At 36.0% G+C, this 12663-nt stretch overlaps 1 long non-coding RNA gene across 1 annotated transcript; it reads right to left on the reverse strand.

Moving 5' to 3' along the window:
- Positions 1-332: 332 nt before the first annotated feature.
- On the reverse strand, positions 333-2379 carry LOC147656459 (uncharacterized). The gene is made up of 3 exons (XR_015294391.1): positions 2264-2379; positions 1891-2101; positions 333-1803 (listed from the first exon to the last, which is right to left on the reverse strand). It is a non-coding gene; the product is annotated as an uncharacterized LOC147656459 (long non-coding RNA).
- Positions 2380-12663: the final 10284 nt, after the last annotated feature.

Genomic DNA, 12663 nt, shown 5'->3' on the forward strand with positions numbered 1-12663 from the left:
ACCAATAATCTCGCCGCAAACTTTTCAACCGCGTATGTTCTTTCGATGGAACGTCATCGCGCAAAAAAGGGGAAGGAATCGTTGCAGAAAAATTTCTTTACGGCTTTTCGCTTCCAAGCCTTCCTTTTTACATTTATTTGCTCGGCGATCAGGTATCTCGGACGCGGTTCCTTAAAAAAATTAATGAAATCCCTCCTTCCAATAAATTTGTAACTTTACATACGTTATAAATGTTATAACACGAGAATAGAGGAAAATTGTTTATATAATATTTTTAAAAATTATATAACTTGCTTAACGCAAGTTATAAATATTTCAAAAATTAGATTATGTAACTTTTGTCCAATTTTTTAATCTTCATTTAATAATACGGCAATAAATATGTTATTTTTTTTTAAACATTATCATCGTTGGAAATGCACTTTTCATTCATATTCTTTTTGCTTATTCTCATTTGCAGTAATATTTTCACGCAAGATACATTCAGATTTATATAATAATCAATACAACTTGTGAAATTCTATAATCTTAAGTGGAATCATTTTGGCAATTATTCTCCGTATCAATTTTCTTTTCTCACTATACCAATTAATTGCAATTCATTCATTTAACCTTGTAAACGGGGCAATATTGGATGAAAACGAACAAAAAATTAATTAATCAACGAATTGCAATTTCAAATGAATATAATCGATAAGATTCTATATATTGTCAATATTGTTTCTTGTATTCTTAAATAAATTAAAATGTACAATTTTATTTCATATTTACTTTACAACGAGTTTATATTTACGACAATATTTTCCTTTTCTTTATTTCATGTATATTTTTTAAAAACTATATAAATATGCATATATGCAATACGCATTTTTTTTTACAAATATAGTTCAATAATCGTAACTATAAAATATTTTAGCTGCAATCGATGTAAGAATACTTTTCACGGCCGTGTTCACGAAACTGTATTTTCGAAAACTACTTTTATTTACGATGCTCTGCATCTTTTTCAATTGTATGAAGGGACCAAGTTTGACTTTATTTCTTGACCACAGTATCGAATGCCCGAAAAGTATAGGTATCATTAAGGGTATATTTTGTGTCTCGATTAACATTGATGTCGGAACTACAGACGACATTCGCAATAAATTCTGCGAAATTATGTTTCCCCTGATCGTAAAATGTGGAATGTAAACGAGGGCGGTTGGCGGTTTAGTCTGTGAAGAACCAAATCTGACCAACATTGTGATATTATTCGCCGGCTCATCGTAAAGAATGGAATGTAAGGAGAGGATTTGTCCTCAAGTGACCTGAGACTTCAGGATTTCAAAGGATTTCGAAAGATTCGTGCTTGATATTTAATTATACTTCTTGCGAGTCTCTGCTGAAAATTTGAAGTTAATCATTCGAAGATTTTTATAATTTTCGACTTTGTAAAAGATTGATTTTAATTTATACTTTTTTCAACTGTTTGAGAAAGTGAAAATTTATAAATATATTTGTCGAAACAAAATATGAAATATCATGAATTCGATATATTATCTTATCTAACATAGACAAAGAAAAATACAATATGCTGGTACGTTCAAGGATGATATGAATACATTCAAGAATAAAACTCGAGAATTATTTTCGAAAATTATTTTACGTATTGAATATCATATAAATAGTAATCATCATTCTTGAATATCCTCAATGTTCATTAATGAAAAATAACTTTCGAAAAATCCTTTCCTACTTTCAAATGTATTTATGTTCTTATGGTGCTCGTTTTTCTTCTTTAAATTTGAATGTTATGTAATTAAGCTGAAAAGAGAAAGTAAAATATTACAAATAATTATTACAAATAAAAATTGAAGATAAACAATATTTAAGCGCACTCTACGTACTTACCATTGAAACAGAAGGAATGTGAAGCAGTCGATACGTTGCATAGACATGCAACAGACATATTTATTTAATGCATTTTCTTGTTCCATTTTCAATATTATCTATTCAATTTGGAATAAGATCGAAAACTACAATTTGCAATGTAAATAATAATTGGAGAAACGAGATGCATAATGTTCCTTTTTTTATATCTATGTATAAATATACATTTATTCTTAAAAAACAAAATAAATGTATAAATAGTTCTCTTCAATTGGAATACTTTCAAATTATGTAGATATATACATAAACCATCAAACAAAAATTACATTTTCCTATTCTACACTTCTTAAACTATATAAGTTACATTATAAATTCATTTATATTTGTTACTTACAAAATTTGTTGTAGATTTATCATCTTCTTCATTGTCTTCACGAAAAGAAGGCATGTTATCATGCATCCATTGAACAGTTCCAGTAAATTGTTATAGCTTTTGATCGAGTAATAGTAAAGTGTTTTCGCATGATCGCAATTTTTATTTATCGAATTAAAAATTATTATCTGTTATCAATATAAAAATTATAAATAGACATAGATACCGCGATATCGCGTCTATTCTATTTCTCGTCTATATTTTTATATATTACATGTTTTATTACATGTATATTTTACATACACGAAGATGCAAAAACTACATTTATATTTTTAAAAATAAAACTTTGCAATAATTCAATTTTTGTGTTAGATACATCAATTTGAACGATATATCATTCGTTTCCTCGTGCAGAGCATTTAACACGACAATTTCTTTTTTACCGACGTCAAGAAAGGATCTTATTCACTGCAGGTGAAAGCAAATGCAGCAGAATTCCAACGGGTGCACAAATCACGACGAAATCGTAAAATATCCCTAGAAATACCCTAGCACTCCATCGATCCGATAGAATTTCCATTTACCGACGCGACTGCATTTCAAGTGCAGTTTCACGAAATCGACTGCAGGCTCGCATTGAACAAATACGAAACGGAGAGTGATAGTCCACGGCGGTTACACTCGAGCGTCTTTACGAGGGTGAATCCTACCCCTGTTTTCCTTTCGAGACGCAACCCCGAGAGGGTAGGAGAGCTCGAAGGACCGACTATGCCGGCAACGAAGATGCGGGGCAGTCTGGTGTGAAAACGAGTTCATTGGTTATATATTTTCCGGGGTGTCGGGGCGTTAAAGTGTTGAAATTTCATTAAGGGTCTAATGAAGCACACCGCATAAGGTCTCTCCGTCTCTCTCACTCGGACTCTCAGCCAGTCTCCGCCGTGCTGGATGTTTGTTCGAGGGTGGATGGCCCTTAGAGATGCGTAAGCGAATTTACATGCTTCAGGGTGGTTCTTCTGTACGCCGTCACTTGGAAGATCGGAGCCGGTGCTCCGGGGTTTTCAGCCAGAACGTCCTTTTCGCCCGGCGGATAAGAGAAAGAGACCCTATTCATCCGTTTCATTAACTTTCCGTCATTAACATATTCTCAAAATAACGATCTAAGATGTACTGCCGCTCTAATTACACTTGCTCCAAGTTTTTGTATTCAGTTTCACGCGCTGTTGCCCGTCTAAAAGCAACGGTGTCGCGAGCCAGTGCCGAATGAACGACGTCAGCCGCTGTTTTCTGGACGAGCGACGTTCAAATTGGTCGACTTAGCCGTGTTCTAAGCGCTTCTCAACCTCTCGCGTCTCTCACTTCGCGTTGGGGAAAGGGGTTTCGGGGGAGGAAAAAAATGGAAATTTAATTTCGACGCGTTAACGCGTAGCGAACGAGAGGCAGAGAGAGAGAGAGAGAGAGAGAGAGAGAACGGGGTAACTTAAGAACACCGAGCCAGGCGTTGAATGGAAGAATACAGATTTCAACGCTAATGAACATTAATTGCTGGGAGACGTGAATAAGATTGTAATATAGCGATCGTAGTAAATAAACTACGTTCCGTTTGTTTCCTTGTTTTCTTTTTCTCTCTTCTTTCAGGATTGTTCCTGTCGCGAAAAAACATTGCCGAGTGTTTCCTTGCTTCCCGCGACCTCTATTCTAATAATAATACGTTCAATTCTCCCGTTTCCCCGCGACGAGTTCACATTGAGCGAGTTTTCGTCGAGCACGCCTCTATTAATTGCGCACAATCGTTCGAATTAGTTTACGTGTTTAAAGTAGAAGAATAGTGCGACGCAGGCAGGCACGACGAGAAGAGATGCCAACGCGGCGTAGCCAGGATGTTTTTTTGAACAGGGGAGGGAAAACGTTTAATTAAAACGGATCCGTGGTGTTACTTTTTTAAAGTGTTTTATTGCCATTGTCGACTCGTTTCTCTTGTTACATGTGGTGACGTAAGGAAGACCTAATATTCGAGGCGAAACCATCAAACATATCACGTACGTACGATTCTTCTTTTTCTGAAATTCAATTTATTCCGTTAATATGATTTCTTGTAATATTCCTTTGTTACTTACTTACCAAATCTGTTTAGAAATATATTTCTATTTGTACAAAAAGAAATGATAGCGTTAAAACAATTGTCGTTTCTTACACAAAATATTACATATCCCCAATTCACATTTTATCTCGATTGGATTTTGGAGTTAGGATTTTCGTTTGCCATTAAATCAAAATGTAATAAACTTGTATTTCGTAAACTACGTTTTATCAAAGCAACACAAGCTTTTTATAAAAATATTACGAGATAATTATATATTCATAGTATCGTTATTTTTGATGATTCAAGTTGGTTACATTTAATTACCTGCAATAGAATATTAATGGGCCAAAATTTTGGGGGGTTGATTATTTTTGGGCGTTTTTCCGTCTGGTCTCAACTGTAGTGGAAAAGTTAAAGTGAAAGGCTATTCGCTCGTTATTAAATTTTTTTTTTTTTTTTTTTTTTTTAGTAATACTTATTTTTCACGAGGAGAATTTGGAAATACATTTATCGGACTGTTTAAATTCATAAATCTGTCATAATATTTTCAACTTTAATGTTTTTTTCCAATTTTTAAATCTCTCTGTGTTAATAAAAATTATTTAATAAAAGTTTGGTTTCACTTGTTACGTTATGAAAATATCGATGAATTAGATTTATCAAATATGTAATCTTTTCTACGAATTTTATAGAATCTTTTTATGAAAAATATCACCTTTTTAGTCATCCAATGGTCTTTATTATTTCTTAAATATTAATGAACTGCAATAGGAAGGAATATCCAAGATTTTTATCATATTTTTTCGGTTTAATTTAACTTATTTCTTATATAATATTGTACACGAAGATAAAATCAAAATTATTTGAAATTTCATCAAAATTTTATGATACGATGATCCGTGCAGTTTTAAGAAATCTTTAAGATCTTTGAAAAATCAAAAATACTTGATGAACTTTGATGGATCATCGATAATGGTTTTCTGTTATTCGTTTATAGATTCTATTTAGCTCGCGTATTTCCATCTGTTAATTCGTTTCTATTCTTATCAGAATCAAATGTAATTCCATCCAAAATATCTTTCTAATAGGGAAATACTTATACACGTATCCCTTGTATCAAACAAATTGAACAAAAGATCGATAATTGCTCTTTCTGTCTTCTTAGATAACTTTAAATTTGACAACGAAAGGAACAAACGGAGTTAACAAAAAAATTTGATCTTGATGCTCAACGATTCAATATTTTTTCAGTAATATGGCATCAAAACGTGGACAGTGGATAGAATGAAGGGTAGATTTATACCGCATCGTGTATTTTTTTATTAAGTTTATTTTATATATCGACAACAACACGTCATACATTAGAAAACAGAAGGTTTCTTGAAGCAAACTCGAATGAAAAGTTTTGTGGAACAATCCGAGAGACACTATGTGAGTGTGCCGCGCCATCATCTATGGAGTCGTATATATATAATATTGCGTGTCCCTGTGTGTCAGTATGTCCATGTGGATGCACTTGTAGGTGTTAGTGTGTCCGCAAATGTGTGTGTATACATATGTGTATGTCCCTGTAGATGTATGTGGGTTTTTGCATGTACATGTATTTCCGAGTGTCATGAATGCGTGTCTCTGTGTACTACGATACTCTTGTGTCTCCTCTCTCGTCTTCTTTCTTTCGCCCGTTCGCTCTTTCCTTCCTCACTTCTTCTTTCTCTCCTTCCTTTTAGTCTCTCACTCTCATTCCATCCTCTTTCTCTCCACCTTTCTCTCTGTCAACCTGTTTCACTTCCTTCCTCTCGCAATTTCTCACGTTCTCACGTTTCACGCTTTCTTACTCTCTCTCTCTCTCTCTCTCTCTCACTCTCTCTCTTTCTCCCTCTGTTCCCCTTACCGATAGTAAAACCGTTTCCAACCTTTTCAGGAGAAATTCAGTTTTTCAATTCTCGTCGTGGATCTTGGAATGTCCAAGATGTGGATCTCTTCAACGAGAAAACGGTTGGCCACGCGTGGAAAAAATACATGGAAAAATTGATGGAAAAACTCGTGGAAGGGAGCGCCTAGAATGATCGAAGAGGAGGGACGATAATCAAACGAGAATCGCTCTCAAGTTCAAACGTTTCTCTCGTTCGAGCATCGACATCCTCGCGCGCTCAATTTCTCCCTTTTCAGCCCTTCGCACACTTTATCGGCCCTTTCTTCTTCATCATTCTTACGGCCTTTCTCTCGATCTTCTTTCTCTGTCTCGCATTCACTCGGTCTCACTCGCTCCCCCATTGTCTCTCTTGTCGTGAATCGCCTCCGGAAATGCCTCACGGTGAGACGCCGTGGGCGGGAAAACGTTAAAAGAAAAGACATACCGTGTTATTTCACGTATCGTGTACGTTTTCTGTGTATAAATCGCGATGTAACGTCTAGAGAAATAGGCGGCGCTCGTCATTATTTCGGAAAATGAAAAACGGGCAATAAGAGAAGGTACAGTCGCGTGCACCGGTGAAACATAATCATCCGAGAGTAAACGAAAGAGATTTGATATATAACACGAGGCGCCCTCCACGATTCAGTCAGCCGCGCGCAGAATTTCGCACGATTTCCGTTCTGCCATATTTTTGGTGTCTCTATCTATCTATATCTCTATCTATATATATATATATAATATATTTATATATTTATATATATATTATTTCGTTTCTTTTTTTTTTTTATTTTTTTTTTGCATGTGTGTTTTAATTCAAAAAACGGCAGTGCATCGTCGTCGAATTCTCTCTCTCTCGGCTATGAGAAGGGAGGGCGATCGTTTTTTTTTTCGTTTTTTTTTTCATTTCCTTTTTCCCCCCCCCCTTTTTTTTCTTCTTTTTTTCCCCTTTTATTCTTTTTGTTCTTCGTTTCAATTTTTTATTCTTCGCCTAAAAATTTGTCTTCATTCACCTTCGTTTCGCGACGAGACAGCCTAAAAAATGCACTCCCTGATTTTCTCCTAGAAATTTCTCCTCTCTCTCGCTCTCTCGCTCCCGTTTCCTTCTCTTTCTATCCTTTTTCTTTATTCTTTTTCCACCCTCTCTCTCTCTCTCTTTCTCATTCGCACCACTCTTGAAACTCTCACTCGCCTCTCTCTCTCTCTCTCTCTCTCTCATCTCGTTTCGTTATTTATCTGCGGTATCGCGACACATCGTAGGAACGTACGGGGTTGGTCGATCGGCGATCAAACGCGCGACGGTAAAAAAAAAAAAAAAAAACGACGGGGAAGACGCGAAATTTTGACTCCGGTGCCGAAAAAGATGTGCGTGTGTCCCTTAAAATCTAACCGTTTCGACCTTCTTCGAACTTCTGTACTACTCCACCCTTCGTATTTCCCCCCCTTTCCCCCGAGTTTTTTTTGTTTTATCTTCATTTTTCTATACAGCGCCAAAGATATACATACATACATACATTACATACATACATATATATGAGGAAAACCAGCCACGTGCCGCGTGCCAGCGATGCAACCGTCCGCGCCTCCTCTTGCAATAATTTATGTACAATTTTACAACCTACGACGCCGCCGACGATATAATTTTTTTTATTTTCTTATAGTTCGCCTTTAAATACACGAATAGGACCTAGACATCGTTAATTTTTTTTTTTTATCATCATTATCATCATCATCATCATCATCATCATCATCATCATCATCATCATCATCATCATCATCATTATCATCATCTTTACAACTATACTAACGAAATCTAAACGTTCAATTTTCATTTTCACCACACTAGGAATAATAAATTTTGCCGTATCGTTAGTATACCTTTATAGAAATATGCTTACAAAAATAGAATTTAGCGAGGCGCCGAAAGTGCGTCGCTGCCGGGCGCGGGCGAGTTTATTAGGAATTTTTTTTTTTCGCTCTTCGCCCCTTGTCTTTTTCGTTTTTTTCTTCTTCGTTTTCTTTTATTTTTCTTTTCTTTTTTTTTTTGTTCGTCTTCTTCGTTTTGTCTCTTATGTTTTAATCTTATATATGTCCGAACGATTCCGAAAGAAAGTAGCAGACCCGTGACACGGCGTTGACAACCCCCTCCCCTGTATTTTTTTTACGCTCGCCGAAAGAAACGTTAACCATACGCCGTTTTGCGGAATTTTCTTTTTCTTTTTTCTTTTTTTTTTCCTTTTTTCCTTCTTCGTCGTCCCGAATCCACACCCCCAACGTTCCACCCTAAAATTTTCGCGGGAAACCGTGAAACGTCGTCCATTTAAATCACCGGCGTTCACCGTCGCGCCGATCGCCGTTCGTTCTATTTATCTCTCTCTCTTCCCCGTGCAAGTAATTTAGCGTGTGAATCTTCTCCCTCGTTTAACCTCTATACTCGTGCATTCTCTCGCGCATACCAAGCACACTCGTGCACCACATCCTTTCACCGTTTTTTCCTTCGTTTTCACAATTTTCTCACTTATCGCGCGCAAAATCGCCATTCTCCCTCGCGTTCACCGTTTTCCTCTCGCGTCTTTACCGGTTTATCAATCGTTCGAACTCGATTCTCTTCTGGCGCACACTCAAACCCCATTCATTCCCGTTTCATTCGGCTCTCAAACGCATTCGCACGATTCGCAATCACGCACGTTTATTCACTCTCGAATCGATCTCTCTCTCGCTCTCTCTCTCTCTCTTCCTTCCTCTCTCTCTTCACATTTTTCTTTCGTTCTGTCTTTCTCCTCTCTCTCTGATCTCATCTCTTTTTTTTTTTTCTTTTTGTAGAGTTTCCCAAGAACGTATATATATGTGTCTCAAAATTGTGAACAACTGAGTCGGTTTTTCGCTGTCGTTTACAATGTACGTACAATATAACGATAATTAATGACAATCAGAAATACCATTAATCGCCGTAGTAATAATAATCATAATGGCAATCATAGGAATAATGATAATCATAATAACGGTTACAATCGTCGCACTTCGTTTTTTTTTTTTTTTTTTTAATAATAATCGTTTGCCTCTTGATTTTCTTATTATTTCTTTCTCTTTTTTCAATCTTTCTTCACGGATAGATCAATGATAAGAAACGAACGTTACTAAGGGAAGGACGAATAGACCCGTTTCCCGTTTTGATCGGGGAACGGTTTACATTTTTGTTTCCTTTTCGCTTTTTCTTTTTTTTTTTTCTTTTTACCTCGCAATAATGACAAGTGACGGGTGACTGACAATCGTAAATCGCAATAATAATAATAGTAATCGTAATGATAATCGTTATAAAGATGCAATTTGTCATTCTTTTTTTCATCATTTTCTCTCTCTCTTTTTTTTTTCTTTATGTTTTCGTATGCACAATAATCTCTTTTTTGTCCTCTCTTATTCTCTTTGTTTCTCTTTTTTTTTTTTTATCTCTTTAAATCATCCACGTGCACAATCTCTCACGCGCGCTCCCTAAACTTCAAGTTAACATCATCATTTAGACTCGTCATTACAATATTACATTATTAGATTACATTATATCATAATACGCTAGCGTTTATTCAATAAATTTTACATACTTTGATACGCAGTATGATGGTTTCAAAAACGGTCATCGGCCAACCAAATTTTGTTCACACATCAATACACCTACGCTCAGTAGTCGAAGTAATTTGTACTTGTAGCCATATATTATAAATATTTTTTAGTAGTTCGGCCCCACTCTATTTCTCGCCTTTTGCTAAGTTAGTTTCATTTTTTTTTTTTCCCCCTTCTTCTTTCATTTCACAACTTTTCTTGTCTCCCTTGTCCCATTCGGTCGCCAGTGTTTTCGAGGCCCTACACATTTTTTTTTTTTTCTTTTGATACGAATATTTAAATATTACTTTACCACCGTTTTTTTCTTTCTCTCTTTCTACCGTTTTCATTTTCGCATTCTCTCATCACTCTCGTCCTCGCTTTTTCTTCTCTAGTTCTCACGCACACCTCAATTTCGCTCTTTTGTCAATTGCTCGAATTCTCTCTCTCTCTTTTTCTCTCTCTTTCTCGCTCTCACTCTCGCATTCGACATTCTTTGTGTTCAAAATTTTTTACAAAAACACGACAGCGATGCGCCTTCGTCTACATCGTTCTTTCGTTAGCTATCAATCTCTCTACATTCCACCTCGTTCATATTTTTTTTTTCTCCTCTTTTCCTCATTCTTCTCTCACTTTTTTTTTATTTTGTTTTGTTAAGCTAAAACCTTAAATAGTATCGAGATATCGTTGCCAAAAATATATAAAAAACCCATAATCGATTTTTTTCTCGAAATCGAAACAAGCGTGCTCCGGTCGAAATAGACAAGGACGCCGAATCGCGTGATCTCGGAAACGGATTTTACTTTTTCTTCGCTCTCTAAACGCTTTTTCTTCTTTTTTTTTTTACATTTTACTAGTCGCTTTTTAGTCTGTACTCTTTTCTTTTTTTTCGTTTTTTGCTTATTTTTTTTTTTTCATCTGCCTCGAGTTTAGCCGAAATCCTCCGAAAATATATATGTATAACCTTTTTTTTTTTTTTTTCTTTTCTCATAGTCGCTTCCTTCGGGCATATTCTTTATCTATTTATTTCCTCTTTAGGTAATTTTTTTAATTTTAATTTTTTTTTTCCATTATATTATTATTTTTTTTTTTTGGCCAGGAAGAAGAAGGAAACTATAATTTCGGTCATCGAACGCGTCACGGAGAAAAATATTTACAAGATGATTATCCGCGATCGAGTCACGAAACGTATTCGATCGATCTTCTGTCCTCGGTATTTTTCTCCGTGCACCCCGTATCCGGCGCCCATGGAATTTCGAGCTCGCATCGAGATCGGGGCGCGGTCACCGGGCGACCGAATCACCCCCAAGAAATTTACAATAAATTTTGTCTCTCTTTCCCCTCTCTTTCTCCCCTTTTATTCTCTCTCTCTCTCTCTCTCCCTCTCTTCACTGTATTTCCCTTCCCTCCTAACATTATTTCACGCATACAATTCGACACGCACGGTAAAAGGTCTCATTCACTCGCGTCTCTATCAAAATCCGATGCACGCACTCCACTCGAGTCTACATACTCGTCGTCGTTTACGCATTTCGCTTCATACAACAATTTCGCCGTGTGTTTCGCGCAACGAGTCGACCTCGAAACTTGTCACCACTCTTTTATAATAGGTCTTTTATCTTTTCTCTCTCTCTCCCTCTCTTCCATTCACTCTTCTTTCCCCCCTTCTTTTTTTTTACAATAATTTCTTTCTTTCTCTCTCTCTCTTTTTTTAAAACATCCTAAAAAAACCACAAGAGCGTAAGATAAAATTTGTATTCTCTCCCTATTTTCGACATTTTCACCACGTTTTTTTTATACACCTAAAAGTTAACTTGCACCCGTTTCGGACGGGGCCGCCGGTGACCAAGCCGCCAATCGCGATTAATAGCAACTTCTACTGGCGTTTCGTCTTTTCTTCTAGTTTTTTTTTTTCTTTTCTTTTTTTTTTCCCCCTTTTGTTATATTCTTTTTGTTTCGTTTTTTTGTTGTTGTTATTGTTGTTGCTGTTTGTTCTTGTTTGCTGTTCCACACGCATACATTCACACCCCTACGTTCTTGCGCATGTTATACATTATTCTTATCACACTCATGCTTTACAATCGCATACCGTGCACGCGTTCTTTCCCTTTCTTACCTATCGCTCTGTCATTTTTACGTCCTCTTTCTCTCACGCCGTTTTTCTTTCTCGTTCGTTCTTCTTCTTTTTTTTTTTTTTTTTTTTTTTCTTTTTTTTCGAATTAAATATCGTATTACTTATTATCGTGATTTCTCGCTACGAATCTGCCGCCCCATTTTTTATTTTTATTTTTGTTTGTTTGTTTGTTTGTTTGTTTTTTGTTTATCTGTTAGTTCGTTCGTTAAAGTTTTCCGTGTCTTTTATGTTTTCTTTTTATTTTTGCCGCATACGAACTTTTCATCGAAATGCAACCGCGACCATTTTGTTTTCATCCATTTTTCTCTCTCTCTCTCTCTCTCTCTCTCTCTTCCTTTTCGTTTATCTTTTTTTCGTTTTTCGTTTTGTTATAAAAAATGTACACTTACTAACGCTTAAATTGTCGTCAATTGTTCAAATTTTTTTTATCTCTCTCATTTTTTAAGATACAACAACATACTATACGTATATGGCTCTACAGATGTTCGCTTGCACTGCAACTCAAACGTGTGTCATATGAAGGTCTCACGGTACGTCAGTGGCGGAGCAGACATCTCGACTGATGGATCACAAGACTTGATATTCCTTCGTCGTTTTAGGCCCATTCGTTTGCCATTCGCGTTTCCCTTTGTAACTCGTCTTCGACGCTTCCTTTTTTTCTTTTCTTTTCTTTTTTTTTTCTCCCCCTTCCATCCGGACGA

This window comes from Apis florea, unplaced genomic scaffold (assembly GCF_048593485.1).
Source record: "Apis florea isolate Af1SG1 unplaced genomic scaffold, ASM4859348v1 contig_3764_pilon, whole genome shotgun sequence".
Taxonomy (NCBI): domain Eukaryota; kingdom Metazoa; phylum Arthropoda; class Insecta; order Hymenoptera; family Apidae; genus Apis; species Apis florea.